We start from the raw sequence: 27,924 nt of genomic DNA, 5'->3' as shown, positions 1-27,924 counted from the left end.
ATACTAGTCTATGATACTACCTTTGTAATGCATGGTATTATAAAGGTAGTATCATAAACAACATCATTTATTGTAATATGGGATCTATAGTAACATTTCAGCATTGTAGCTCATTTGTGGCATTGTCCGAATGTAAATTAGGCTTCCTGATACACGCATGCATAAATTAGGCTTCAGGTGCAAGCGTATACAATGGTCTCCTGTAACAACTATTCGAATTTTACTTCAGAACACATCGTCAACAAGTTGATTCTCAATGAATAAATGAATGTAGTATTCAAATTTTGCATCCAGCATTTAAGAACGAAAGAGAAGCCACGGGCCATTGGTTGGAAGGAAGGAGGGCTATGTCGTCATCGCAAGGACAAGGCTAAGCTATTAGCATAGAGGGAGTGGAGCGGAACATATTACGGCTTGAGCGCCTCTGCGAATCACACGAATTGGAATCTGAATATGCAGTTAACTTACCCTATGGATTGATGACCGCCTCCGTACATGCAACATACAATAAGCAACCCAATAAGATAAATCCATAAGTTGTCTTCATGGTTTTGGAAAGCTGATATCAGCCTTTTGGGGTGTGATGAACAAAATAAAAGATGTTAGTATTATATTGAGATTTATAATATGTACTTATACGTTACTGGGCCTGAAATCAATGCTTGACAAGCGATGTCGTACCTAGCAATCCTGCCAAGCTAATCAAGCTTTATCCTTGTGATAAATCAACACTAAAATCTGGGATTAACATCTCAGAAACACACATAAAAAAAATTTAGAAAAAATTATACCATACCTCTCTGCTCAGATCCTCTCGTAATAATCTTAGTTCCAAATGCCTGTATCAAGGAAAACTAAACCGAGGAAATATTTTCTTGGTTAAAGGCCTGGTCGAGCCTTCTTCTCCTTCTATGTCTGGGAGCGCTATATATAAGACAGGACCAGGCTCAACAAAGCAGCCAAGGATAAGAGAATGGCACAGTGTCCGAATCTACTACCTATGATAAACAACTCACCCTATCACCCTACCTAGATTGTTTCTCTCCACATATTAATCCATGTATTCTAAGTCGAGTCTTAAAACCATGTAGTTTTTGAATTTAAACTTTGATCTCTGGTTTGTTTACATATTTGGAGTCCTGGTATAAAAAATATCAATCATGAATATATTTCAATGATTTTTTAAATACGAATTTTGAAACAAAACTGTATACGATGTTTTGGATTGCATCATTGTTTTTCTCAATACAAACAAATTGACATAACCATGTTTCGCAGACTATATCATAGAGTTTTACACCATGTTTCATGGAGTTTTGCCATCATCAATTGCTTGATGTGAACTAAAGATGCAAGTATTCTTCTGTTCAATTGCCGATACGTCATTGGGTGGATCGGCAGTGACCCGGTTATTGATGCTGGGGGTGAGGGCATTTCACCTTATTGAGTTTGAAGATGTGAGTGGACGCTTCATGTTGTTTGATATATGTTCTTATTAGTCTTTTGTTGAATAATTAATAAAGACAATTGTATGCGTTTACGGATTCAGATGTTTGGAGTTTCAACGTCCTTTTCATAAAAAGAAAAAGAAAACTAGGGATGATAGTTGAAATGCCTATATGTAGGATATGTTCTGGTTGCTTCTATTAGTACAAAATGAAAATGATTGTACTATTGACAGTATATTGAACAGAAGAATACTTGCATCTTTAGTTCACATCAAGCAATTGATGATGGCAAAACTCCATGAAACATGGTGTAAAACTCTATGATATAGTCTGCGAAACATGGTTATGTCAATTTGTTTGTATTGAGAAAAACAATGATGCAATCCAAAACATCGTATACAGTTTTGTTTCAAAATTCGTATTTAAAAAATCATTGAAATATATTCATGATTGATATTTTTTATACCAGGACTCCAAATATGTAAACAAACCAGAGATCAAAGTTTAAATTCAAAAACTACATGGTTTTAAGACTCGACTTAGAATACATGGATTAATATGTGGAGAGAAACAATCTAGGTAGGGTGATAGGGTGAGTTGCTTCTCATAGGTAGTAGATTAGGACACTATGTCATTCTCTTATCCTTGGCTGCTTTGTTGAGCCTGGTCCCGTCTTATATATAGCGCTTTCCAGATATATAAGGAGAAGGAAGGCTCGACCAGGCCTTTAACCAAGAAAATATTTCCTCGGTTTAGTTTTTCTTGATACAGGCATTTGGAACTAAGATTATTACGAGAGGATCTGAGCAGAGAGGTATGATATAATTTTTTCTAAATTTTTCTTTATGTGTGTTTCTGAAATGTTAATCCTAGATCTTAGTGTTGATTAATCAAAAGGATAAAGCTTGATTAGTTTGGCAGAATTTGCTAGGTTCGACAGCGCTTGTCAAGCATTGATTTCATGCCCAGTAACGTATAAGTACATATTATAAATCTCAATATAATACTAACATCTTTTATTTTGTTCATCACACCCCAAAAGGCTGATATCAGCTTTCCAAAACCATGAAGACAACTTATGGATTTATCTTATTGGGTTGCTTATTGTATGTTGCATGTACGGAGGCGGTCATCAATCCATAGGGTAAGTTAACTGCATATTCAGATTCCAATTCGTGTGATTCGCAGAGGCGCTCAAGCCGTAATATGTTCCGCTCCACTCCCTCTATGCTAATAGCTTAGCCTTGTCCTTGCGATGACGACATAGCCCTCCTTCCTTCCAACCAATGGCCCGTGGCTTCTCTTTCGTTGAGTATTTCCTTACATCTTAGGTTGGTCGTAATGATCGTACCATAGTAGCTGATATCATATATGCCAACTAGGCATTTTTGATGATGTGGCACAATATTAAATGAGGAAAGAGAAAGATCAGTATCATAGCATTTTCATCAAGGAAAGGAGTAATTGCATCGATCCCGTGTGCCTGCGGGGCTTCTCTGTACCGAGCCGTATCTGTAACAAAAAAGAGCAAGGAATCGTTTTCATCTTTGCCTCCTCCAACCCAGCCCTTCAACGGCAGCGGCTCGCCTCCAGCCCACCCCTTCACCGACGTCGGCTCGCATCCGACCCACCCCCTCCACCGGCGGCAGCTCGCCTCCAAACCACCCGTTCACCGGCGGCGGCTCACCTCCAACCCCCTCCACCGGCGGCGGCTCGCCCCCAATCCAGCCCCTCCACCGACGGCGGCTCGCCCCCAATCCAACCCCCTCCACCGACGGCAGCTCACCTCCAACCCCCTCCACCGGCGGCGGCTCGCCCCCAATCCAACCCCTCCACCGGCGGCGGCTCGCCCCCAATCCAACCCCTCCACCGACGGCGGCTCGCCCCCAATCCAACCCCTCCACCGACGGCGGCTCGCCCCCAATCCAACCCCTCCACCGACGGCGGCTCGCCCCCAATCCAACCCCTCCACCGACGGCGGCTCGCCCCCAATCTAGCCCTACCGTCAGTGCCGACCAGCGGCGCGATTTCCTCCGCGACCCGCCTCCGTTCTGCTCGTCTTCCGGAGGAACTCCTCCATAGCGGCTCGCAAGAACAGCAACAAGGAGATGTCGGCAGCACCTCCATTGGCGATGGGGTCACGTCCGTACTACTATACTGGAGCTATGGGTAGTTTTTCCGTCCCCAACACCTCGCCTATTTATTGATATGATTTATTTGTTCTGTGTGCTTTGTTCTTCAATTCTCAAGTGTCGTGAGTAACAGCAGATTCAGTTATATTGTGACAGTAACGTGGTTAGATTACTATGCTCTGTCTTAGATGCAGTTCTTAAATGCTGGGTGCAAAATTTGAATACTACATTCATTTATTCATTGAGAATCAACTTGTTGACGATGTGTTCTGAAGTAAAATTCGAATAGTTGTTACAGGAGACCATTGTATACGCTTGCACCTGAAGCCTAATTTATGCATGCGTGTATCAGGAAGCCTAATTTGCATTCGGACAATGCCACAAATGAGCTACAATGCTGAAATGTTACTATAGATCCCATATTACAATAAATGATGTTGTTTATGATACTACCTTTATAATACCATGCATTACAAAGGTAGTATCATAGACTAGTATCATATATATGATACTAGTACATGATACCACCCATTACAACCAGCCTTAGCCCTTGAATAGCTAGGTAGTTTGTCATTTTTCATTTTTAAATTCATAGGATTCATCGTTGTGAGTCTGTGACCGCCCTGGTCGTTACCGTCGCCTGTCACCGACGGCACCCATCCAAGAGTCGATTCACCATTTGTTGCCTCTAATGGGGTAGATGTCGTCGTCCAGGATTCCAAGCCCATGCCCTTCAAGTGGGAGCTCCAACTAGCATCCTGAGCAACCAGCAGGCCACCAAGACACCACTACATTATCTTAATCTGCAAGGCCGTTGCGGCTGCAGCTCCCGTCGCGGGTCACGCTGCCCACCAACGTTTCTTCCATGGCCACGTCGCATGCAATGGCAGCTTGGTGGACGTCGAAGGGCAGTGTAGCAGCAGCGGCGGTCCGTCCATGTGTGAGTGTAGAGCGTGCCGCTTCCCATGTCGGCGGCTTGGCATTACTAGGATATGTATCGCTTGTGGCAACATGATCAGTACCACATGTTTCGATGAGATTCGATCGGTCTTGTGACTCCTTGTATGCAGCCGGCGGCTTGCGCATATGCGTGATGGTAGAAAAGCAATTGGCTGCTCACGTACAAGTGTATCTGGACATGATTGATCTATCTAGGAGTCTAGCCTGGCTAACTTCGTGCCAGGATCGAGCGTACAATCGTGCCTCCGAGGCCGACCATCGGAGACTGGCGCCGCCGCCACACCGGCCCCTCTCCACCTTGCGAGTAAATCGTCTTCCCCATCAAAAGAGCCCCCCGCACGCCCCCTTCTCTCTCCCCTGCTGCTTGTTAGACTTATAATATAAGTCATGTACCCTTTTGCATTTATCCCAATATATAAGGGGTTTTCCTGCATATAGTCCATCACCTGTACATGTATATATACCGGCCTATGGCCTCATGGTAATACAAGTTGCTTATTCCTAACATGGTATTAGAGCCTAGGTTGTTTTTGCACGTGCAACTCGTGCTCTTCCCGATCTAATCTTTCCCACCTCGTCGTAGGTTCCCGATCAGCACCGGTCCTCGTCCTGCTCGTCTCATCCCGCGTCAAGGCGGCTCCCGATCGGTTCCCTGCCTCGTCAGATCGAGGCCCACCAGCCCGCGGACGCGACTTCCTCTCCAGCGGACGCGGTTCCCACCAGCCGACGTGAAAGCCAGATCGCGGCTCCTCGTCAGATCGAGGCCCTCCCGCGCAGGGTTGTCAGCGTTTGGCGGTTCCCACCAGCCCACGTCCCATCAGCAGAGGCGGTTCCCACCAGCCCGCATACCATCAACAGCGGCGATTCCCACCAGCGGACGCGCCTCCTCAGATGAACGATCAGCGTTTGGTTCATGGTTGCACATATCTCACATGAACGATTTGTCGCTGTCCACTATAACCGGAGATTTCGCACTCAAATCTTCACATTTTACTACAACTAGATTTTCTTAGTGCGAAATCACCAGGTCACTTCATTCATGTTATTAGTTCCGCGTAAGGCTGCATGCCCCGCGTAAGACTCGATAGTTTTCTTCGTACGAAATCTGCCTCATTCATGTGATTCAGTTCATCTATGGTTGAATGCCCTATCACTCTCCACAGTACCGCTGCCTCGTCGTTGTCCAATATCTTGTCGTCGTGAGACTCGATCATTTTTTCTTCGTGCTAAATCACCCTGTCTCGTCGTTGTCCAATATCTTGTCGTCGTGAGACTCGATCATTTTTTCTTCGTGCTAAATCACCATGTCTTGTCTCTGTCCAATATCTTGTCGTCGTGAGACTCGATCATTTTTTCTTCGTGCTAAATCACCCTGTCTCGTCGTTGTCCAATATCTTGTCGTCGTGAGACTCGATCAGTTTTTCTTCGTGCTAAATCACCCTGTCTCGTCGCTGTCCAATATCTTGTCGTCCTGAGACTCGATCATTTTTTCTTCGTGCTAAATCACCATGTCTCGTCGCTGTCAAATATCTTGTCGTCGTGAGACTCGATCATTTTTTCTTCGTGCTAAATCACCATGTCCCTTGATCCATATGATTCGGTTCGCGTATGGCTGCATGCCCTATCATTGTCCACACTGCATGCCCTTTCCCTGTCCACTAGCCTATAGTGGGACTCAACAAAACATTTCGTGCAAAATCACCAGGTGTTAGGCTGGTTGTAATGGAGTACTAATATCATGTGTATGATGTTATATCCTTAATGCATAGTATCATACGAAAATTCATTTCTTGTCATGCATAATACATACTAGCACAACATCTAATATGATACGTTATCATGTTATGATACTCAACTTTTTCTTTCTTCATTTACTTATATGCCACCTCATCAAATATGTCTAGTTGGCATGCATGATACCACATATGATACTCCCATTACGTTCAGCCCTAGAGAGGTGATAGATGGTGGTCTCACTGATGCTTTCTTGTCTTCCAAGTTCTTGCCTTGTCTCATTACCCGCATCTGATCCTCCGCCCGGTACCCTAACGTCGCCTCCCCGGGAGGCGGCATGCTCCCTCTCCCTTCGTCGGCCCCTCCTTCCTCCCTCCCCCCCACCGCCCCCGGCCCTGAGTAAGGTGGGGTCAACGGCGGCGAGAACTTCAGTCCCCGCGCGTGCGTCTCCCCTTCCCGGGGTAGGAGGCGGCGGCGGTGCTCCTCGGTATGGCAACGGCCCGGCGGACCCGCGGTTGTGGCCAGCGGCACGTGGGGTGTTGGCGCAGCCTCTTGGCAACGCGACGGTGTGCTGGCGCGGAGTGGCCGGTGGCGCACCCACGGCCCTGATCTGGGCCCTACGGGCCCCATCTTGGGTCCTAGAGGACCGGCCCCGGCATGACTTTGTGGTCTTATATGTGGTGAGGAGGAGGAGGAGCTCAGATGGGGCGCGGCGACATAGATGGCGTGCCTGCTGTAGCGCGATGGCGGGAGCTTTACGAGCGTATGAGGGGTCGGCCAGCCTGTGGGCCCACAGACCTGGTATGCTCCTGCTATTGTGTCCGATCGGCTGCCGTCGTTGACGGTGGAGGTTGAGCCCTCCCGCGTGTCGACGATGCTGCTACCTCTAGTCACGACTCCTTTTCGTCGTTGTGCACATCTCACCATATCTTTCTTTTTTCTTATACAAAATCCCCCCCCCCCCGGCCCAACCGTAACTAACAGTCCTTCAGGCTATTTACTGAATATTGTCTGACATGTCTTTTGCTATCACATTCGACTTTCAGCAGACAGTGCAGCAGACATGGCATAGGAAATCGAGAATAACAAGTATAGAGCGGAAGGGAATGAAACTCACCCTGCAACATGATCTAATTTCAGATTTAGCTTACCCACATGCAGCGCATCTGCTTGGACCTTGACCTTAGTGACCACACTGCTCTGCCTCAGGCACGATGGTCGCCGCAGTCCAGCCCAACGAGCACGAGCGCACTGAGCTAGGGGCCACTATCCACGAGGCGGAGTGGACGCAAAGTGGCCGCGGTGTGCGATGGGGAGGAGCACCTGGAGATGCGCCGACGGTGGATGCGAAGCCGCAGCCGAAACCCTAGCCCACGGGGTTGGGTTCGCACGAGAGCGCCAGATACTAGGAGCGGTGGATCCAGCAGGACTTGAGAAGACGGGAGGGGGAAGGCCGGCGGCGATATTTGGGAGGAGGTAGGAGACGAGGTGCTGCTGGGTGGCGGCGGCTAGGAGATGGTGGGGAATCGAGAGTAGTGGATGAGGAGAATGGTTCCAGGGTTAGCTTTTTATGCGGGAATAGTTACACGGGCTTTAGCGGGCTCGTGGGTGCTGTAGGGGTGCGCGGGCTCGTGGGTGCTGTAGGAAAACGTCAAGCAAAATCCGTCGTGTATTAACAGGTTTCTGGTAGTGTATTCAGATGTTCAAATGATCTAGACGTCATAACAGACATCACGTAATAAATTTTCTACCATGCAAATAAAATATGTAATTGTTTGAGTTTTCCTAGGATTTTTTGTGTGTGATTTCTGACCGGGTGGAGGTAAACCTGGACACCAAAGCGCTGCACTCCATACTATACATATTTTGTATTATATATGTTAATAATTTTTAATATAAATTTGGTCAAACTTTATAAAGTTTAACTTGATAAAAATCTTATACGTGAAGGGAGTATTGTGAGATGGAGTAATAGTAAGACGGTGGTGAAGATGATGGTTGCTTTTGCATGACGTTCTTTAGAGTCTTGATCGAAAATTATGGTTTAATTTGTATACAGACTGTTTTTGATTGTTCAAATTTGACGCAAATCAGCAGAATTGATGAAGAATTGTAAGTTTGATTTTTTTATAGTTTGTGGGCTGACGAGGGCCGCGGTAGAACAGAACCCGCATCGAGGAACTGTAAAACGAAACATTTATAGTTCCACGATGCGGGTTATGTTCTACTGCGGTCCTCATCAGCCTGTAAAAAAAGATTTTTGCAAACTGTAATTATGTGATACACGTCCGCAATATACGGGATGTGCTAAAGTTGCTCTTATAGGTCTAGCTCCCTGATCAAATGTCTAGTCCTATTAGATCGTGGAGAGAAAAGAGGCACGGGAGGACCTAGAGCCAGTCTGATAGAAATTGAGAGGACGCCAACATCACAACATGAAGAGAAAGGAGATGGAGACATCGGACCCTGGAGAGAAAATTGACATAGGACAATGTGGTGGTTGTGGCGGCTCGATCCTATAGCTAATCTGATAGATACCGGAAGTAGGGCGACATCAAGACATGGACCGAAAGAAGAGAGAGGCAGAAAACAGTTTGATAATGATATTGCTCCGGACTCTTGGTGAGGATGATTACGGTGAAAGGAGTCATCTTTTTTTCTTTTGCTTTTACGAGGTGAAATGACTCATCTCAACTGTTCATCTAATCATGTTTTTATCCAATGGTTAATAATTATTTAAGTGTGACAATTAACAGGGTGCCTCATAGTGCCTCTAATTAGAAGATAGAATAGAATATGCTCCTTTGATGAAAGCGTTTTTTTTCATTTTTTGAACACATGATAAATACCCTGTTTTCAATCACGAGTCAGTAATGGTACGTTTAGAAAATGACTTGTCAGAATGACCAGTAAAATTATTGAACTATTTAGTATTTTTTATTTTGCGGGTGGCTGTACTAGATATTGCAAGTGGTCCTGTCATTTTCCTCTTTATTTGTATGTTGTAGCACGCTACTGTATTCTGCTAGTACCCCGGTGCATTTTAGTATGCACATAAAAAAATTAAAATCAAAGTATCTCTACCTTAATCAAATTTATAAAAGAAGTATCAACATTTAAAATGCCAAATTAACATTGTTAGATTCATTATGAAATGTAGTTTCATGGTACAGATATTGGTACTGTAGGTGTCGATATTTTTAAATATAAATTAGCTCAAATCATATAAAGTTTGACTTGATATAAATCTAATACGTGAAATAAAAAAGATGAGAAGGAGTACATCTTTTTCGTTTGGATATGATGGTACGTGTTCCGAAAATATGGTGATGGCAGCGAGGAAGCAGGGGGAGGGGGAGGTGGTAGACCGGCGAGCTGCTCCTTCCTGATGTCGTCCACACGTACTGGGAAGGTGAGGGGGAGGAGGAAGCGGTGCAGGCGGTGGAGGAGGTGGTGGAGGCGTCGGTCCGGCTGAGCAGGAGGCGGTGGAGGCAGTCCGGTGGTGGATGCGGCGGAGGAGGAGGCGCTCCGGTGGTGGGGGAGGTGGTGGATGCGACGGTCCATCGGAAGAGGCGGTCCGACAGTGAGCAGCGGAGGCGCGGGCCGGTGGCTGGAGATGGGCGCTGTAGGAGGGGGAGGGGGGAGGCAGCGGCCATGAGGAGCGGGCGAGTGGCTGCGGCTAAGATGGGCGCTGCGGGAGGGAGGTGGGTGAGGAGCGGCTGTGGTTGCGTCTGAAAGCAAAGGCTGGGCGACTGCAGCTGTTTTTTCCACCGATGTGAACGCAGGGAAATGGGCCTGATTGGGTGGTATTGGAAACTGAAGATGACGTGACAATCAGTGACGTGGATAGTCTGCATGTTGTATGTCGACTACTCCCTCCGTTCTTAAATATAATTTTTTTTTTAAATTTCACTAAAAGACTACATGCGAAGCAAAATGAGTGAATCTATATTCTAAAATATGTCTATATACATCCGAATGTAGTCTACTAGTGAAACCTCTAAAAAGATTTAGAAACGGAGAGATTGGTTTTATATAACATGACAACTCTTTATTGTTGATTAAGTGGTTGTATTATTAACCATGCTTTTAATGACAGCTTTGGTGAAGCTAGCTGCACAAAATGAGTGAATCTATATTCTAAAATATGTCTATATACACCTGAATGTAGTCTACTAGTGAAACCTATAAAAAGACTTATATTTAAAAAAAAAGAAATTATTAGATTGGCTTTATATAACATGACAACTCTTTATTGCTGATTAAGTGGTTGTATTATTAACCATGCTTTTAGTGACAGCTTTGGTGAAGCTAGCTGCATCGTGAAAGATTTTTAAATCAGCGGCGTGTTCGTGGCTGTGCTTTTATCAACTGCGGCAGTGGGAAAGCTTGCTGCCCAGTCCATGTCCATCCATAGGCAATACACCATATACCACAACAAACATGGGTTGCGCAACAAATCTCGAACGTATGGTACGTCTTGGTCTGCTTTATTTGCAGCTGCGTATGTTCAAGTTGTCTGCCGAACCCTTGCACCGACAACACCCATCCACAATAATTCCAAATCGTGGGCTCCATCGAGATGAAACATCGCCATTCATGTCAGCGCGCATGCCATCGGGAGGTACGACTGGAGGAGAAGCGAGAGAGTGACCAGGCGAACCAATTAAATAAAGTGCCATGTTGTTAATATCGGTCATCATTGCTCCCTTCAATTAGAGGTCGTCGCTCTTTGGTCTCCTCCTTAGCCTTCATAGTCTTTTTTTTTATGGAACAGGCAGGAGCGCTGCCCTTTATTAAGAAGAAGCTGAAATCATTTTTAAGTTAAAATGGGACAAGATTTACCAGGTGAAAAAAGGGGTACAAATTAAAGTTGAAAGCATTTTCTCAGCTAAAGCCAGATTGACATAGTAAATAGATATACCTCATCCGTGTGACATGTCGGTGGATGTAAAATACTTGAAACATGGAAGCACCTCTTAGAACATATGTGTTGCCTTGTTTTGATATCGCTTGTGAACTGATTCTACGAGCAGCCCTCTGGCAGAACCCGCAGCACCCCTACCCAGCTGCTACTTCACTCTCCTCCTCCCCTCGCCTTCACCAGAGGGCGTCCCTGGGAAGTGATCACGTAGCGGCGACGCCAGCAGGGTTGTTCTACTTTGTAGTGGTTCATCCTCTCTTATCCTCATCGTGGCCCTACCGGTGGGATGACCACAATTTTACCAGTGTCCAATGGTCGTCGAGGCGCGGTTCTGGGATGTCACCATGGTTGGCTCGGTGTGTGGACTTCTCTGCACATCGATGCCTGTTGAGGCAGATGGGTGCGTGTTATATGATGGGGCTTATCCCATGGTTTGCATACAAATTGTTACAAAGCTTGAGAATCAAGCAAGTGGTTTAAACTGCTTACAAGATAGGCACAAGCCAAGCTCACAACTAATATATCTCTACGTAGCAGAATTGTAGGGGGCGCCCTCCTGGATATCATGTATGTTAACGTCTTCAATAGCTTCACATAGATGAGATACCCTCAGCTGAAAACCCATCGACAACAGGAGCCATATCATCAACTATGGTCCCCAACGCAACAACTCATCCCTAGGATGTTCTTGAGCGCGTAAGGACCTCACGGCAGCCGCTGCGCTGACGGACATCAGACATGCTCCTGGGCATGCTGGCTAGAAGCGCCGCACTGTCATCGTTGCATGACCTATGTAGCTCTGCCTCAGCCTCTATCTGCCTCTTGTCCCACTGAATGAGCTCGGTTTAGACGTCCTTCATGGTCGGCCGGTTACGCGGGTATTCACTCGTGCATGACACGCCGAGTTTGAACACCGCTAAGATATCAGAAGAGTGAGCTGGATCACGGATATTGTTGTCGATGATGTCGTCGGATAGATTGGATAGCCTAGATGCCCATCCGGCCAGGCTTTGATAATCTTGAACGGCAATGTCCGAGCTTTGACTTTCGTGAATGGCAGCCTTGCCGGTGGTCAGCTGTAATAGAACGACGCCAAAACTGTAAACGTCAACCTTCTCGTTCGCCCTTCCATATGACGATTCTGCAAAATTCACCTGAATTAGTGTTCAATAGTAAATTATAAAATATTGATACGACTTGCTGGATTTGAGATTCTCACCAGGGGGCATGTACCCGAATGTCCCTTGGAGGTGTGGCTCATAGGAATCGCCTGGTACAACAAGCATCCGAGCGAGCCCAAAGTCGTAGATCTTTGCATTGAACTCTGGGTCAAGCAAGATGTTTTCTGGCTTGATATCCCCGTGGATGATAGGAGCCTCTCCACGCTCATGGTGCATGTAGTTCAGCCCCTTGGCCACATCAATAGCAATGGCCAGCCTCCTCGGCCAGTTCAATAGTTCTGGACCCACATTGTCCCGGCGGTGCAGCCAGTGATGGAGGCTGCCCTTCTCCATGTACTCGTAAACGAGCAGGTTGGCATCTCAGCCGGAGATACTGCACAACAGCTTGACGATGTTCCTATGCCTGACGCTGCCCAATGTCTGCACCTCCGAGTCAAACTGCCTCTGGTCCAAATTTATCGTGAGGCATATCTTCTTTACAGCCACGATTTTGCTACTGCGATCCTGGGTGGCACCATCAAGGCTAGGGAGGTGGACACGGTACACAATCCCAGAGCCACCTCTGCCGATTATGTTCTCCTCAAATATATTATTGACCACGTCGTACACGGTGAAGTCCAAAGATGTGAATGATATCATTTTCCAATCACTGACGACCTCTGTCACCACTTGTGTGTTCTTCCAGCTACGGAAGAACCGCCATATTACGATGCTCATGATAACAATGAACAGAGTGACACCAAGCACCGACAAGATTATCATATTAGTCTTCGACATGTGGGTGCTTTTGTGGCATTTTGGGAGATTTATCGTCCAGTCCCGCGTTGCACAAAGCCCCTGGTTGCCAAGGAAACTACGGTTGTACTTCGCATCTTGCAGACTGAGGGGCACCTCCCCACTGAGCTGGTTCAGTGACAAATTCAGGGATGTAAATGAGTGGCTGTCCCAGTCAGGCGGAATGTCACCTGTTAGTTGGTTGTTGGACAAATCAAGAACACCCAAGGCTGACATCATCCCTATGCTTACTGGTGGTATTGTGCCTGATATATTATTATTGCTGAGGTCAAGTGACATGAGACTTTGCAATAATTTAATCGATGTTGGTATTGGTCCAGAGATCTTGTTCCCAGACAACAACAACAACACAGTAAGTGTGCGGAGATTGTTTACGTCGACCGGTAGCTCTCCCGAGAACTGGTTATTCTGCGCCGTCAGGATCAACAATCCAGTCGCAGATGATGGGATGGGACCGGAGAACCGGTTGTTTTGCATCTCAATTCTAGAGATATTCGAAGATATCTCGGTCGGCAAAGTGCCAGTCAAGCTGTTGTATGATATTTCCACTTTTGTCAGCAATGGCAACAACCATATATTTTTTGGGAACTCCCCAGAGAAGTTATTATTCGAGATCATGATGTTCTTCAATGAGAGGCAATTCTGGATGCTCGTCGGGAACTCACCGGAAAAGTTGTTGTTCATGACTGCTAAGTCGTAGAATACTCCACTGTCACATAAGTGCTCTCGGAGTGAGCTAGACAAGCTGTTGTTGTAGACCTCAATCACAAAAAGTGCCGAATGCATCCCAAGCTCTGGTGGTAGCTCACCCGAGAGCATATTGTTTATATAGCTGGATGAGTTGGAGGTTGGGAAGGACTCCAATGCTTCTGGGGATGGAACCCAAGAGCTTATTGTTATATATCCTAAGTCCTTGGAGGTTAGGAAGGAGTCCAATGCTTTTGGGGATGGGGCCGGTGAACTCATTGCTGCCTAGACTGATGAAGCTTAGTGTCTTGAGAGTCCCAAGAACTTCTGGTATGTTTCCATTGAGCTTGTTGTTCGAGAGGTCAAGTTCCTCCAACTTGAGCATCGTGATATTGAGAGGAAGCTCCCCGGTGAATTCATTGTCATACAGGTATAATTTCTCGAGCTTTTGGTGTTGCCAGATCCATACAGGGATTGAACCATTGAAATGGTTCCCCCACATGTCCAACACCCGTAGCTCCTTTAGGTTTGAAAATGAATCTGGAATCTCACCGGTGAAGCCATTGCTGTCAAGAAGCAGCTCCTGGAGCGCTGAAAGCTCGGCTATCGCCGGCGGCACAACACCACTGAAGTTGTTATCAGTTAGGTTTAGATACTTCATAAATGGTGATAGCCTACTAATGTCATCAGGAAGTGCTCCATAGAAGGCATTGTGGGAGAGATCAAGGAATCGGAGCCTGGAGCAGGCGTATAGCAGGATGCGAGGAAATCTCTCGGTGAGATTATTATATGAAATGTCAAGATGGGTGAGGTACTTGAGGTTGCACATAGACGGAGGGATGCTGCCGCCCAGATTCAACCTCTTAAAGGAAATCCCTGTAACTAGGCCTCCACCGCGTGTCACGCAGGTGATACCAGTCCAGCTGCAATGGTTAGTCGTATTCCACGACGCAAGCTGCAGGGGGCTGCCCCACTCGTTCTTGATATCTAGGAGTGTATGAAGCTCTGTGGTCGTGGTTCGTTCATGGCGGAGTGGCCGAGCAGCGTCGGAGCGGTCAGGTGCAAGGAGGAAGACCGCGGTGAGGAGAGCGGCGATGGGGAGAAGGAAAACATGGGATTGGGGCATTTTCACGGCCCGAAGGTGAGAGAAGAATGTTAGAAGAATTCTTATTTTCTTTTCCACAAGAATGGCAGAAGAATCTAGGCACTATAGTCGAGTGAAAGGGGTGGCTGATGAATTTGAAGTCGTCGTCGAAGAACGAATGCTGCTGTTTGTGTCGAAGAGGTCACCACACGAACACCGGGCCTCGCCACCAGACCACTGACCAAGTCCAGTCCTCGGATTTCGGGTGGCCAAGGTGAAACTAGATGCAAGACCCTTCACAGAAACATTAAAAAAATTAATATATAAAAGAAGATATGCTGAATCGTGAGCCATAAAAAACAATAGTTTTTCTCTTGTAAGTCTCTTTCTTCACTAATATATCTAATCAAGACTAACCGAATGTTTGCATCACAATCTAAGAACGGGTACATCCATCAAGACCTTAAATGCCCGTGGCCACTCACTTTTTTATGTAAAGCTCTCTGGACTTAATGGATTAATATTAGTTTATTCCTTTATTGCAACTATCAACATGTCGTCGGACTAAAAATGTAATAATCCAAATTTACACCTAATAATAAAGGGAGTATTTATTTTTGCTGTGTGTCATGAAAATTGCCCCTATAATTGCCAATAATTACACCTATGCAACCCGAGTAAATGAAAAAATAATTTGTTTCACTGAATATACCGTTTACTTTGGGAAGTGCTATTCTGAGCTCGAGCTCATATGCTCTCGGATGAACAGTAAAATCTACAGTCCGGATTTAAGTGAGAAAACGAATTTTTTTTTGTAATTTTACAGAAAATCCACTGTGCTTTTCCGAAATCAACCCGCGGTCAGGATTCCAGGGCGGATCCATGCCGTAGCCGCTAGCCCGCAGCCTGCCGAGCCGCGTTCCCTACAGTCCCGTGCCCGAGCAGAGGGGCTCGAGCCAGCCCCGCGCCGCCGTCGCCCGTGACCGCCGGAGCCCCCGCCGGCCGCTGCCTTCGCCCCGCGCTGCCTAGCCTCGCCGGCAGCCACAACCACTGAAGCATCTGGGAGGCGATTTTATCATCCAAGACTTTTATATGGTTAAGCTCATGTTCAAAAGTCATCTTGGAATTTTTTTTCCCCAATACACGGTGTTAATGCATAGGAATAGAAGACACATGTATGTATGGTTCATACCCGATAAGCCCATCATTTCATAGTAAATTGCAAAAGCGACAATAATTGGTTACAATTGAAGAATTAAAAAAGAACTACATAACTATACGTGACAATGAATGGAATATGTACGTAGGAAGAGGACATCTCAACAACCACAGGACATCTCAAGAGGACATCTCAACAACCACGGCAGCGATCGATAGCTGGAGACCACTTTGGTTCATGGTTGCACATATGATCGATAGCTGGAGACCACTTTGGTTCATGGTTGCACATATCTCACATAACGATTTGTCCCTATCACTATAGCCGAAGATTTCGCACTCAAATCTTCACACTTTACTACAACTAATTTTCTTAGTGCGAAATCACCAGGTCGCTTCATTCATGTTATTAGGTCCACGTAAGGCTGCATGCCCCGCGTAAGACTCAACAGTTTTCTTCGTACGAAATCTGTCTCATTCATGTGATTCGGTTCAACTATGGCTGAATGCCCATCACTTTCCACAGTACCGCTGCCTCGTCGCTGTGCAATATCTCGTCGTCGTGAGACTCGATCATTTTTTCTTCGTGCTAAATCACCCTGTCTCGTCGTTGTCCAATATCTTGTTATGGTGAGACTCGATAATTTTTTTCTTCGTGCTAGATCACCCTGTCTCGTCGCTGTCCAATATCTTGTCATCGTGAGACTTGATCATTTTTTCTTCGTGCTAAATCACCCTGTCTTCGCTGTCCAATATCTTGTCGTCGTGAGACTTGATCATTTTTTCTTCGTGCTAAATCACCCTGTTTTGTCGCTGTCCAATATCTTGTCGTCGTGCCACATCTCAAATTTCAACCCTTTCTAAATTCATTTTTTTTTTCATGCACTTGGTGATTTGTTTTTGTGCTAACTGACCATGAAATTGAAAAGGACTACAAATGAATGCTAAAAGGTTGAAATATGGCATGGTGTCATAATTTCACACACATAGCATGTACTAAAAAGTTGAGCGGGTTACGGCAAAAACTGGATGCACTTTGTGTACAAGCTGGACCATCTACTTCGAAGAATGAGGGTTTCGGACGAAAATTCATCTGTTACAAAGGCATTTTTTTTTAAATTATTTCAACTCCACACTTTTTGTGAATTTAATATGCATCATTCAATGACACATCCTTAAATTTCAACCCTTTCTAACATCATTTTCTATTTTCCATGCACTTAATGAATTTTTTAGCTAAATGACCCTGAAATTGAAAAGCACTATAAATAAATTCTGAAAAGGTTGAAATTTAACATGTGACACATAGCATGTTCTAGAAAGATGAGTGGGTTACGGAAAAAACTAGATTCACTCCAGAGCTCACATACAGAAACAATAGGTCAGCACGTTAGAGGGGAAAGCAAAATTTGATCCAACCGCGTGGTTGAACACGGATGGATGCAAGACCAAACCGTGCTGACGGTCCAGGATGTTCGAAGCTTGAAGTCTTGACAGATAAGGGTTGTGATGAGGGGAACAACAAGTGGTTTGCACCATGTCCCAACCATATTTCCATCTTCCAGATTGGGAGCAAGCTTATTTGGTTCAGAAAGGGAAATTCTTGCTTGAATTTTAGACTCGAGGGCCCTCAGACAGACTCAAACCAAGGGTGATTGTCATTACCTGACTTGAGAGCATCCTTGTTTGGTTCAAGAAGGAAAAATCCTTGCATGAATTTTAGCTAGTTTCTTTATGCATGTAAAAGCAATGCTCGAAACTATAACAGATATGTGTCAGGAAACCACATAAGGAGAATTCTATGGAGATAGAGCAAAAATGGTTGGCAAGATGAATGGCACTTGTAGTTGCATGGAGACATTTTTTAACCCTGTGGGCCTTATTTTAATTATCATGGTGGATCCCAGCTTGTGGCAGCAGTAATGTATCTTGGAGATGTTACTTCCTTGAAAAGTATGAATACACTTGAAGGACCGAAAATAAACAGGTGTACACGTGACATTTGATGAAGCAAGGAAAGTTCGTACTTACACTCTATATATAAATACACTTCTTCTTCGGTACAACCCCAAATACAAGGACGGCTGAGATTAAACGATACCCCTTCGTAACAAAGAGCAGAATTGTCTTTTCCCCGTCCCGACGTACGCACGTCAGCCCGACGGGCGCCAGCTGACGAAACGGCGACGTACAGGAGGCCCGGTACACGCGTCGTACCCGCGTCCACCCGCTGCGACGTGGCGTCTTCACGTCGGTCTGACAGCGGTCAATCCGTCGGTTCCCGAGACCGCGACATTAATTCCGCGCTGCGTCGTCAGTTCGCGTCGGTTCCCGACGCCGCCGCCATTAATCCCGCGCTGCGTCGCCAGTCCGCGCCGGTTCCCGAAGCCGCCGCCATTAACCACCGCGTCGCCAGCTCATCGCGTCGGTTCCCGAAGACGACATTAATCACCAGTCAGCGCCTCGTCGTCCGATGCCGTCGTTAGCCCGTTGGTTCGCCGGCTCCCGAGGTGACGCCATTAATGACGGCCCCGTCGTCAGAGCCCATCGCGTCGGTTCTCGAGACCGTCGTCGTTGGCCCGTTGGTTCGACGGCTCCCGAGGCGACGTGCATTCACTCCGGGGGAGTTACGCCGGCCAGCTTCCCCGTCGCCTCCCCTACCGTCGCGGCGCTATATATACCCGTCGTCCCGCGGCTCGTCGGCACACCCGTCGCTCCCCTGCTCTCCTTCTCTCCCCCGCTCTTCGTCGTCCCGCCGCAGATCCCCGTCGTCCCGACGTTCTCTTCCTCCCTCCCCCGTTCTCCGACGTCCCGACGGTGGATCATGTCGGCGGCAGCAGCTCCGGCGGCGGCGGCGCGCCGGAGAGCAACTGGCGCTAGAGCCTCGACAAGCCGCTGACACAAGAGCTGTACAACTTCGGCCTCCTCGTCCCGCCGGGGTGCCGCCTTGCAAAACCGTGGAGTATTTGCAAGGACGGCTATCCGACGCTGGACAACCCCGCGACGCTGGAGCAGCTCCGGGTCCACCCTGGCGACCCCTACAACACCCGCGGCCGGCACGCCTATTGGGACGGGAAAAACTACAACGACGTCATCACGCGTTACCGACAGGCGGCGGCGATCCCCCACCCACCTCCGGCGGCCCCGGTGGTGGCCCCGGCTGTCCCGGCGGAGTACGAGGTGCCGCCGGAAGAGTTTGTCCTCCGCGAGGACGGCGACCCTGACGACTCGCCGGGGCTACTCATCGCCATGCGGGCGTCTCAGGCGACGGCGGCGGCGGCGAGGGAAGAGGCGGAGATCGCGGCGGCGATCCAGGCGACGGCGGCAGCGGCGGCAGTTGGCATGCATGATACCACATATGATACTCCCATTACGTTCAGCCTTAGAGAGGTCATGGATGGTGGTCTCACTAATGCTTTCTTGTCTTCCAAGTTCTTGCCTTGTGTGATTACCCGCATCTGATCCTCCACCCGGTACCCTAACGCCGCCTCCCCGGGAGGCTGCCGAGGCGGCATGCTCCCTCTCCCTTCGTCGGCCCCTTCTCCCTCCCTCCCCCCCCACCGCCCCCGGCCCTGGGTCAGGTGGGGTCGGCTGTGGCGGGAACTTCAGACCCGCGCGTGCGTCTCCCCTTCCCGGGGTAGGGGGCGGGGGCGGTGCTCCTCGGTATGGTGACGGCCCGGTGGCCCCGCGGTTGTGGCCAACGGCACGCGAGGTGGTGGCGTAGCCTCTTGGCAACGGGATGGTGTGCTGGCGGGGAGTGGCCGGTGGCGCGCCCACGGCCCAGATCTGGGCCTTACGGGCCCCATCTGGGTCCTAGCGGACCGGCCTCCGGCATGACTTTGTGGTCTTCTGTGTGGTGAGGAGGAGGAGCAGCTCGGATGGGGCGCGGCGACACCGATGGCGTGCCTGCTGTAGCGCGATGGCGGGAGCTTTATGGGCGTATGAGGACCCGGCCAGCTTGTGGGCCCACAAGCCTGGTATGCTCCTGCTATTGTGTCCGATCGGCTACCGTCGTTGACGGTGGAGGTTGAGCCCTCCCGCGTGTCGACGATGCTGCTACCTCTAGTCACGGCTCTTTTTCGTCGTTGTGCACATCTCACCTCGAGGTGCCGTGGTGAGACATCGTGGAGGCTTCAAGATCGCGTTGGCGCTGGGTAGTGGTCGGTTTGGTGACAGTCTCCAGAGCGTCCGGGGTGAAGGCGGGGATTGGGGGAAACCCCTGTCGGCCTGGCCGACACCGACGCGGTGGCGCCTGTGGGTGCCTCCAGACCTTCCTGAAGGGCGTCGGGGACTACCTTTCCTCTCGCCTCGTCGCGTACCGGGGAAAACCCTTGGCATCAGAGTCGTCATCGTCGCGTTCTTTCATGAAGGTTTTGATTGGTAACGGCGCTCCGAAGTCTTGGAGCTTGGTGAACGGTCTTCGGTGCGTGCAGTGATCGCGAGGCTACTTTGTTTTGATCGATCCGCCGTTGTCGGCATTTACTTCTTTTGTTTATGTCTTTCATTTTTTTTTGTGAGTGACTGTACTGCTTCCGCCCCAGCATCTATCGTTGGTTGTATCGGTTGATCGCTTTGTAATACAAACCGAGGGGAAACCCTTTTTTGTGGTGATGGATGGTGGCGATAACCGATCTAGCTCTCCAAAATACTCCCTTCGTCCGGTGATTTCTGACCGGGTGGAGGTAAACCTGGACACCGAAGCGCTGCACTCCATACTATACATATTTTGTATTATATATGTTAATAATTTTTAATATAAATTTGGTCAAACTTTAAAAAGTATAACTTCATAGAAATCTTATACGTGAAGGGAGTATTGTGAGATGGAGGAATAGTAAGACGGTGGTGAAGATATGGATGCTTTTAGATGACGTTCTTTAGAGTCTTGATCGAAAACTATGGTGTAGTTTGTATAAGGACTGTGTTTGATTGTTCAAATTTGCCACAAATAAGCAGAATTGATGTCGAATTGTAAGTTTGAATTTTTATAGTTTGTGGGCTGGCGAGGGCCGCGGTAGAACAGAACCCGCATCGCGGAACTGTAAAACGGAATATTTACAGTTCCACGATGCGGGTTATGTTCTACCGCGGTCCTCATCGGCCTGTAAAAAAGATTTTTGCAAACTGTAATTATGTGATACAGGTCCGCAATACACGAGATCTGCTAAAGTTGCTCTTATAGGTCTAGCTCCCTGATCAAATGTCTAGTCCTGATAGATCGTGGAGAGAAAAGAGGCAGAGGAGGACCTAGAGCCAGTCTGATAGAAATTGAGAGGACCCCAACATCACAACATGAAGAGAAAGGAGATAGAGACATCGGACCCTGCAAAGAAAATTGACATAGGAGGATGTGGTGGGTGTGGCGGCTCGATCCTATAGGTAATCTTATAGATATCGGAAGTAGGACGACATGACGACATGGATAGAAAGAAGAGAGAGGCAGATAACAGTTTGATAATGATATTGCTCCGGACTCTTGGTGAGGATGATTACGGTGAAAGGAGTCATCTTTTTTCTTTTGCTTTTACGGGGTGAAAGGAGACATCTCAACTGTTCATTTAATCATATTTTTATCCAATGGTTAGTAATGATTTAAGTGTGACAATTAAGGGGGTGCCTCATGGTGCCTCTAATTAGAAGATAGAATAGAAGATGCTCCTTTGATGAAAGCGTTTTTTTTTTCATTTTTTGAACACATGATGAATAGCCTGTTTTCAATCACGAGTCAGTGATGGTACATTTGGAAAATGACTTGTCAGAATGACCAGTAAAATTACTGAAGTATTTAGTATTTTTTTATTTTGCGGGTGGCTGTACTAGATATTGCAAGTGGTCCTGTCATTTTCCTCTTTATTTGTATGTTGTAGCACGCTACTGTATTCTGCTAGTACCCCGGTGCATTTTAGTATGCATATAAAAAAATTAAAATCAAAGTATCTCTACCTTAATCAAATTTATAAAAGAAGTATCAAAATTTAAAATGCCAAATTAACATTGTTAGATTCATTATGAAATGTAGTTTCATGGTACAGATATTGATACTGCAGGTGTCGATATTTTTAAATGTAAATTAGCTCAAATCATATAAAGTTTGACTTGACATAAATCTAATACGTGAAATAAAAAAGATGAGAAGGAGTACAGCTTTTTCGTTTGGATATGATGGTACGTGTTCCGAAAAGATGGTGATGGTACACTGCAACGGGGTATCTTCCTCCACGACGGGACATGGATGTGGTTGAATTAATGGTCGAGAGATACCGATCCCGAGCTATCGCGTACACAGAAAGGACACTGTATTGCGAGAACGGCGTCGCAGAGACCGGGATCCAATGTGCCCGGTATACTAAAAAAAATTAGTATATACTTGAAAGCTTCAAAACATACTAAATTTCTTATACAACTACATATACATGGTAGTCAGGTATGTAAAAAAATTCACTACATGGTGTCTTCAGCGTACCAACAAATTGGGCGTATCTTCTACATGTCGGAACACGTATATAGCGCCATGTGAATATAAATTAGTTAAAGACGGACGGATTAGTAAAGGGAGATGCATGAAGTAAAGATACTATCTTATTAGTCAACAATTAATCTACCATGAAAGGTATGTGCATGTTTTGGCATTATCGACGACCTATATGTATCACCATGATTAAATCAGAAGTGTCATGCATATACGTTGAAAGTGTCTCATCTGCAAGTGAACTTATTGTACCCTTAATGTTTCTAGACATAATGAGCATTATAAATCTGAACCAATGATTGACTCCATGAACTCATATCAGTAGAAGAACTTATGCCTTCTTTGATTCAACCTTTGACGGGTCGGGGCGCGTCATGTGCCGCCGGTTATCAATTGAGTGCGCTGCCTCATGCACATCAACCTAGAAGAAAGCAATCACTGTCAACTGCATGTACGTATGTTCATAGAAAGAATCAATCAACCTGTCGGTGATCAATTGACTGTGTTGCCTCATGCACATCCACCTAGAAGAATGCAATCACTGTTAATTGCATATACGTATGTTCATGGAAGGAATCAATGAATCTGCTTACCCATTGTATGTATTTGTTTCCCTCGCCCGAGAACAATTGCAGCAAGTAGTCCATGCAAGTTCACCAGAAAAAAAACCCATCAGTTTGGACCTGCATGACCATGAGACTGAAGCAATCCAGAAATAAATTGGGCGGCTCTCCTGCAGGCTGGAACACGTTGCTTGCTGGATAAATAATAGCGAAAGAGGAGTCCCTTGCATGTAGAAGGGGATTTTGTTGTGAGGATATACGTGATATTTTCTTTGAGACAAAAGATAGATGGGGACTTGGGCGTGACTGCTTCTTTGTAGGATTGGCAGGTGTGGATAGATGTGTTTTTTTTAAACGGGGGGTGAGGATTAACGTGATTTATTTTCTGAGATGGAAGATAGAGGGCTCCTTGACGTGAGCGCTTCACTTTATGATCGGTGAGGATAGATATGAAAAAAATTTCATCTGAAGAATTAGATGGCATCTAGGGCGTGACAACATGAGGAAAAGTTTTTTGTTATTATGTGAATAGATGGAGATAAAGTTTTTTTTTTCTTACTATGTTTTTCAACTGAGAAAAATGATTTTTTTATTGAGTCCTTTTGGGTTAATCTACACCGTAATAATTTGGCCCCACATAGATTAGCGGTTCGTAATTTCTAATTAACGTGGGAATTTCTAGGAAGTGCCTAATTAGTAGAAGTATAGATATAGATTAATAAGCTCAGGGAATGTTGCATTGATCGTTGATATAAAATGTTCTTATTCTTAGGCCGGCCATCCCTGACTTTGTACCACACGACCTGGAGATACTGATTGACACTATGAACATCCGTTTTTGTGCATTATGACTTATGGGATACTTGATAAATAAAGAACCATCTATAGATGCTCATCTTGCCAAATAAGTGGATTTTGTTCATCTAAGTAAATGTCTAAACATGGACAGTACAAATCTAGTAGGAAAGTAATCATATAGATTAAACCAAGTTCTAATAGTAAAGAAATTATAATATTTAGATAGGCGCACAACTGGCATTTGACAAGATTACATACAATGAAGAGAAAAATGAAACATGAACTATTTAGGAGTAACACGATATTAGAAGAAACCAGATCCAAGTATAATAGGACCAGAAAAAACTGTTATAGCTGTTTTCTCTAAACCGTTCCTTCAAAATAGCGGATGTTAAAATTTAGTCAACTATACTTTGCAAGAAAAAATTTAACTACTACTTGGCGGATCATAAAAGAAATTGAGTGCCAGAACCATGCGTGCACCAATTTTGTAGCAGTAAACATCAGGGAGATGAGGATCGACTTTGTTTAAAGTACATAATCGAAAATAATGGTTGGTAGACAAACTGTTTAATATACACATAACAAAATAGCTAATGTTACTGTTACATGATGAGTATAAATATTCTATGAGATTCACTTTGTTGATAAGAATCTGCATGTAGGAGAAATACCTGCACAACAGAAGCTACTCTTACTTAGAGTATACCATGTAATGCACTGTGTCTTACATATAGGACCTTGAGCATTGGTTCAAAGGTTATATCGGATATATATATATATAGCTATTTTCTCTAAACAATCATCAGAAAAGAAAAGACCCACTCATAGCTATTTCCTCTAAACATCACTTCAAAGGCTCAAAGTCTCAAGCACATGCATGGGGAGCAGGTCAAACAGGTAGACAGAGGGATGTTTGAAACTGACTGGAGAAAAGGGATATATGCTGCAACATTTATTGTATTGTGCCACGCGAGTAATGCATGTAGATGGGGGTCAGCATCGTGCTTGTTATGTCGATGGATGGCAAGCTATTGCTTCTTGCAAGTCACATGCAATAGTGGGTGTCAACATGTGGTTGCATGACACGCTGAAATATAACTCAGGCATAGTCCCGCGCCTTGATCAACCTCTATGAAAAATATGCAATACATCACCCATAGATATTACAGGAGATAACAGGAACGATAAATCTATCAGTTCAAAACTCTAAGAAGAAATTGAAGCAAACCACCGACCTCTTCCTTGCCAGTCTTCATGATAGTGATGTGGTCGTTGTTGTTCCAAGAGGACGTTGCTAAGCACTTAGGTACATGCTTAGAAGATGGCTGCAGGAGGTAAGGGTGCAGTGGGGGCAATTGCCGGGCTGAGGCGCATCATAGTTACTTGGGAGGTGGCAGCCATGTAACGTGCAAAAAAAGAACTGCATAAGATAGGCAGTGGAAGAGATGAGCTTGGGGAGAGATTCGAGAATCAATCCATGGAGACTAAGCCCGTACCGATTCCTGCATATTGACTTTGATCGGAACTTGTCAGGAAAGAAATTGTTGGACTTGAAGTACTCTTCGCACAAATCTTGCTACCCCACTTTCAAGACGTAAATAATAAATTTTCCACCATCACCCAGTCAAGAATTAGTTTGGAGAACACATGGAGAACCTGGGCGGAACGTACACATGCTCATGTATTTTATTGGACATCAACAGACGAACCAATCCAGGACAATAGGTAAACGTGGAAAAGAATCAGCAGCAGAAATCCAAAGGTGAAGAGCTTGCGCAGATCTTCGAGATTCAATCCATAGAAAGCAAGAAAAAAACTGAATCCAAAACCAAAAGAGAACCTCATCCTAATCCAGAGAACCATAACCAAAGGAGAACCTCATCTTGATCCAGATCTCGGGGGATGGGGTGATAGTAGAGATTTCACGCTGCAAGATCAGCTTCAGATTGTTGTTGTTTTAAATAACAACTTTTCCACCATCACCCAATCAAGAATCAGATTGGAGAACACATGGAGAATCTGGGTGGAACGCACACATGCTCATGTGTTTTATTGGATATCAACAGACGAACCAATCCACGACAGTAGGTAAACGTGGGAGAGAATCAGTAGCAGAAATCAAACAAAGGCGAAGAGCTTGCGGAGATCTTTGAGATTCAATCTGTAGAAAGCAAGAAAAAAAAACTGAATCAAAAACAAAAAGAGAACCTCATCCTGATCCAGAGAACCAAAACCAAAGGAGAATCTTATCTTGATCCAGATCTCGTGGGGAGGGGTGAAAGTAGATATTTCAGGCCGCAAGATCTGCTTCAGATTGTTGTTGTGTTTTCTAACGGGGAGAGAAGGAGATAGACATTGAAGTGGTTCCTTTGGTTTTCTATAATTAAGAAAATAGTGGGCTCAGATTGTTGTTGTTTTTCCTAACGGGGAGAGCGAAGGAGATTCTGATTGACGTGGCTCCTTTGGATTTCTATAAACTAGCACAAATGCCCTTGCGTTGCAACGGAAGAAAAGTGAACAATAAAAAAAGTGTAGTCCATTGATAAAAACACGCGTGGATACTGTCAAAAAAAGACACGTACGTAAGGTCTTAGATTATAAAATATGTACAAAGAAAGAACCTAGTGCAAGTATATCATGTCCAAAGATTATAACATTTCCCAAATATTGATGCTTAAGTTAATATGTTATAATACAAATAGTCGGTACGAAATAAAGACAAATATTGATTAGCATTGTATCCTAAATAGTATTTTTTAAAATATTTAATATGTAAAATAACAACATATTCAAACTCTGCACATTTTTCTAATCAAGTTTCATATATAACATGTTTAAATTGAATTTATGGTTTAAAAGATATTGTTATTTGAAAATGCATATTTATTCTGAGTGGACTTCGAGGTTATTAACGCATATGTGAGGGGTGTGCACAAAAATTTTAAAAAACGATTCACTCTGAATATAATTTGGACCGCGGGTTATTTAGCACGAAAGTAAGGGGCTTTTGTGTAAAATGTGAAAAAACGGTTCGGCCTCACTTAAAAACGTACCACGGGTTAATTAGAGGAAACTACAGGGGTGTTTTTTGCAAAAAAGCCGCGATGGACGTCGGAAGCAGTGCGTGCTTTATTATTAGGGGAGAAAGAAAAATAGGCCAACTGGGTTAATCTTCACGTAATAATTTGGTCCCACCAAAATAAACGGCTCATAAATTCTAATTAACGTGGTAATTCTTTGAGAGTGCTTAATTATAGGTATAGATTATGAAATGTTCATAGTACATATATTGGTACTGTAGGTGTCGACATTTTTAAATTTAAATTAGCTCAAATCATACAAAGTTTAACTTGACATAAATCTAACACGCAAAATAGAAAAGATGAGAAGGAGTACATCTTTTTCGTTCCGATATGATGGTACGTGCTCCGAAGAGATGGTGATGGTACACTGCAACGGGGTATCTTCCTGCATGACGGGACGCGATGTGGTTGAATTAATGGTCGAGAGATGGTGATCCCGAGCTATCGCGTACACAGAAAGGTTCTCGTCGCAGAGACCAGGCTCCAGTGAGCCTGGTATACTAAAAAAATTAGTATATACTTAAAAGTTTCAAAACATACTAAAAAATTTCATCAGGTAATTCGTCTATTTGCACGCTACATAAAATAGATAAATATCTGACCCAGACACAACAAAGATAAAGCCCATTTTTATCTGTGTATTTATCATTTTTGTGTATGCTACATGAAAGCATAAATGCTAGTGAAAATTAATACGCGTGTATTAGAAATACACATCTATGTATATAATTTTTTTCAGATTTTTTCAATTTATGGAAATAGTATTTTGGTAAAAAAATATCGGCCTCACTGGAGCCCGGTCTCTATTGTGCTTTTTCAACTGTATTGCCGACACAAAACTTGTCCCAAGCTCTGAGAGCTCCTCCCAAATGAAACATGTTCTGGTCACGGGGAAAACGTGGAAA

General features: G+C 45.3%; 1 protein-coding gene, 1 long non-coding RNA gene and 1 pseudogene across 2 annotated transcripts in view; all 3 read right to left on the bottom strand.

Annotated features, from left to right (window-relative positions):
* Nucleotides 1-7,531, bottom strand: part of LOC123448261 (LRR receptor kinase SERK2-like) — a 71,568-nt gene extending 64,037 nt beyond the window's left edge. Inside the window, exon 1 of the mRNA XM_045125129.1 lies at nucleotides 7,426-7,531. The gene's annotated coding sequence lies outside the window, so the exon portion shown is untranslated. The remainder of the gene's footprint in view (nucleotides 1-7,425) is intronic.
* A 960-nt stretch (nucleotides 7,532-8,491) lies between these two features.
* On the bottom strand, nucleotides 8,492-13,858 carry LOC123395579 (annotated as a pseudogene).
* Nucleotides 13,859-23,594: 9,736 nt separating this feature from the next.
* Nucleotides 23,595-26,340, bottom strand: LOC123448333. Its single transcript, XR_006631706.1, has 3 exons — nucleotides 25,433-26,340; nucleotides 25,172-25,356; nucleotides 23,595-25,065 (listed from the first exon to the last, which is right to left on the bottom strand). It is a non-coding gene; the product is annotated as an uncharacterized LOC123448333 (long non-coding RNA).
* Between the last annotated feature and the right edge of the window lie 1,584 nt (nucleotides 26,341-27,924).

The sequence above is a fragment of the Hordeum vulgare genome, chromosome 1H (assembly GCF_904849725.1).
Source record: "Hordeum vulgare subsp. vulgare chromosome 1H, MorexV3_pseudomolecules_assembly, whole genome shotgun sequence".
Lineage (NCBI taxonomy): Eukaryota > Viridiplantae > Streptophyta > Magnoliopsida > Poales > Poaceae > Hordeum > Hordeum vulgare.
Note: the sequence above shows the minus strand (reverse complement) of the source record. Positions and strands in the feature narration are given on the sequence as shown.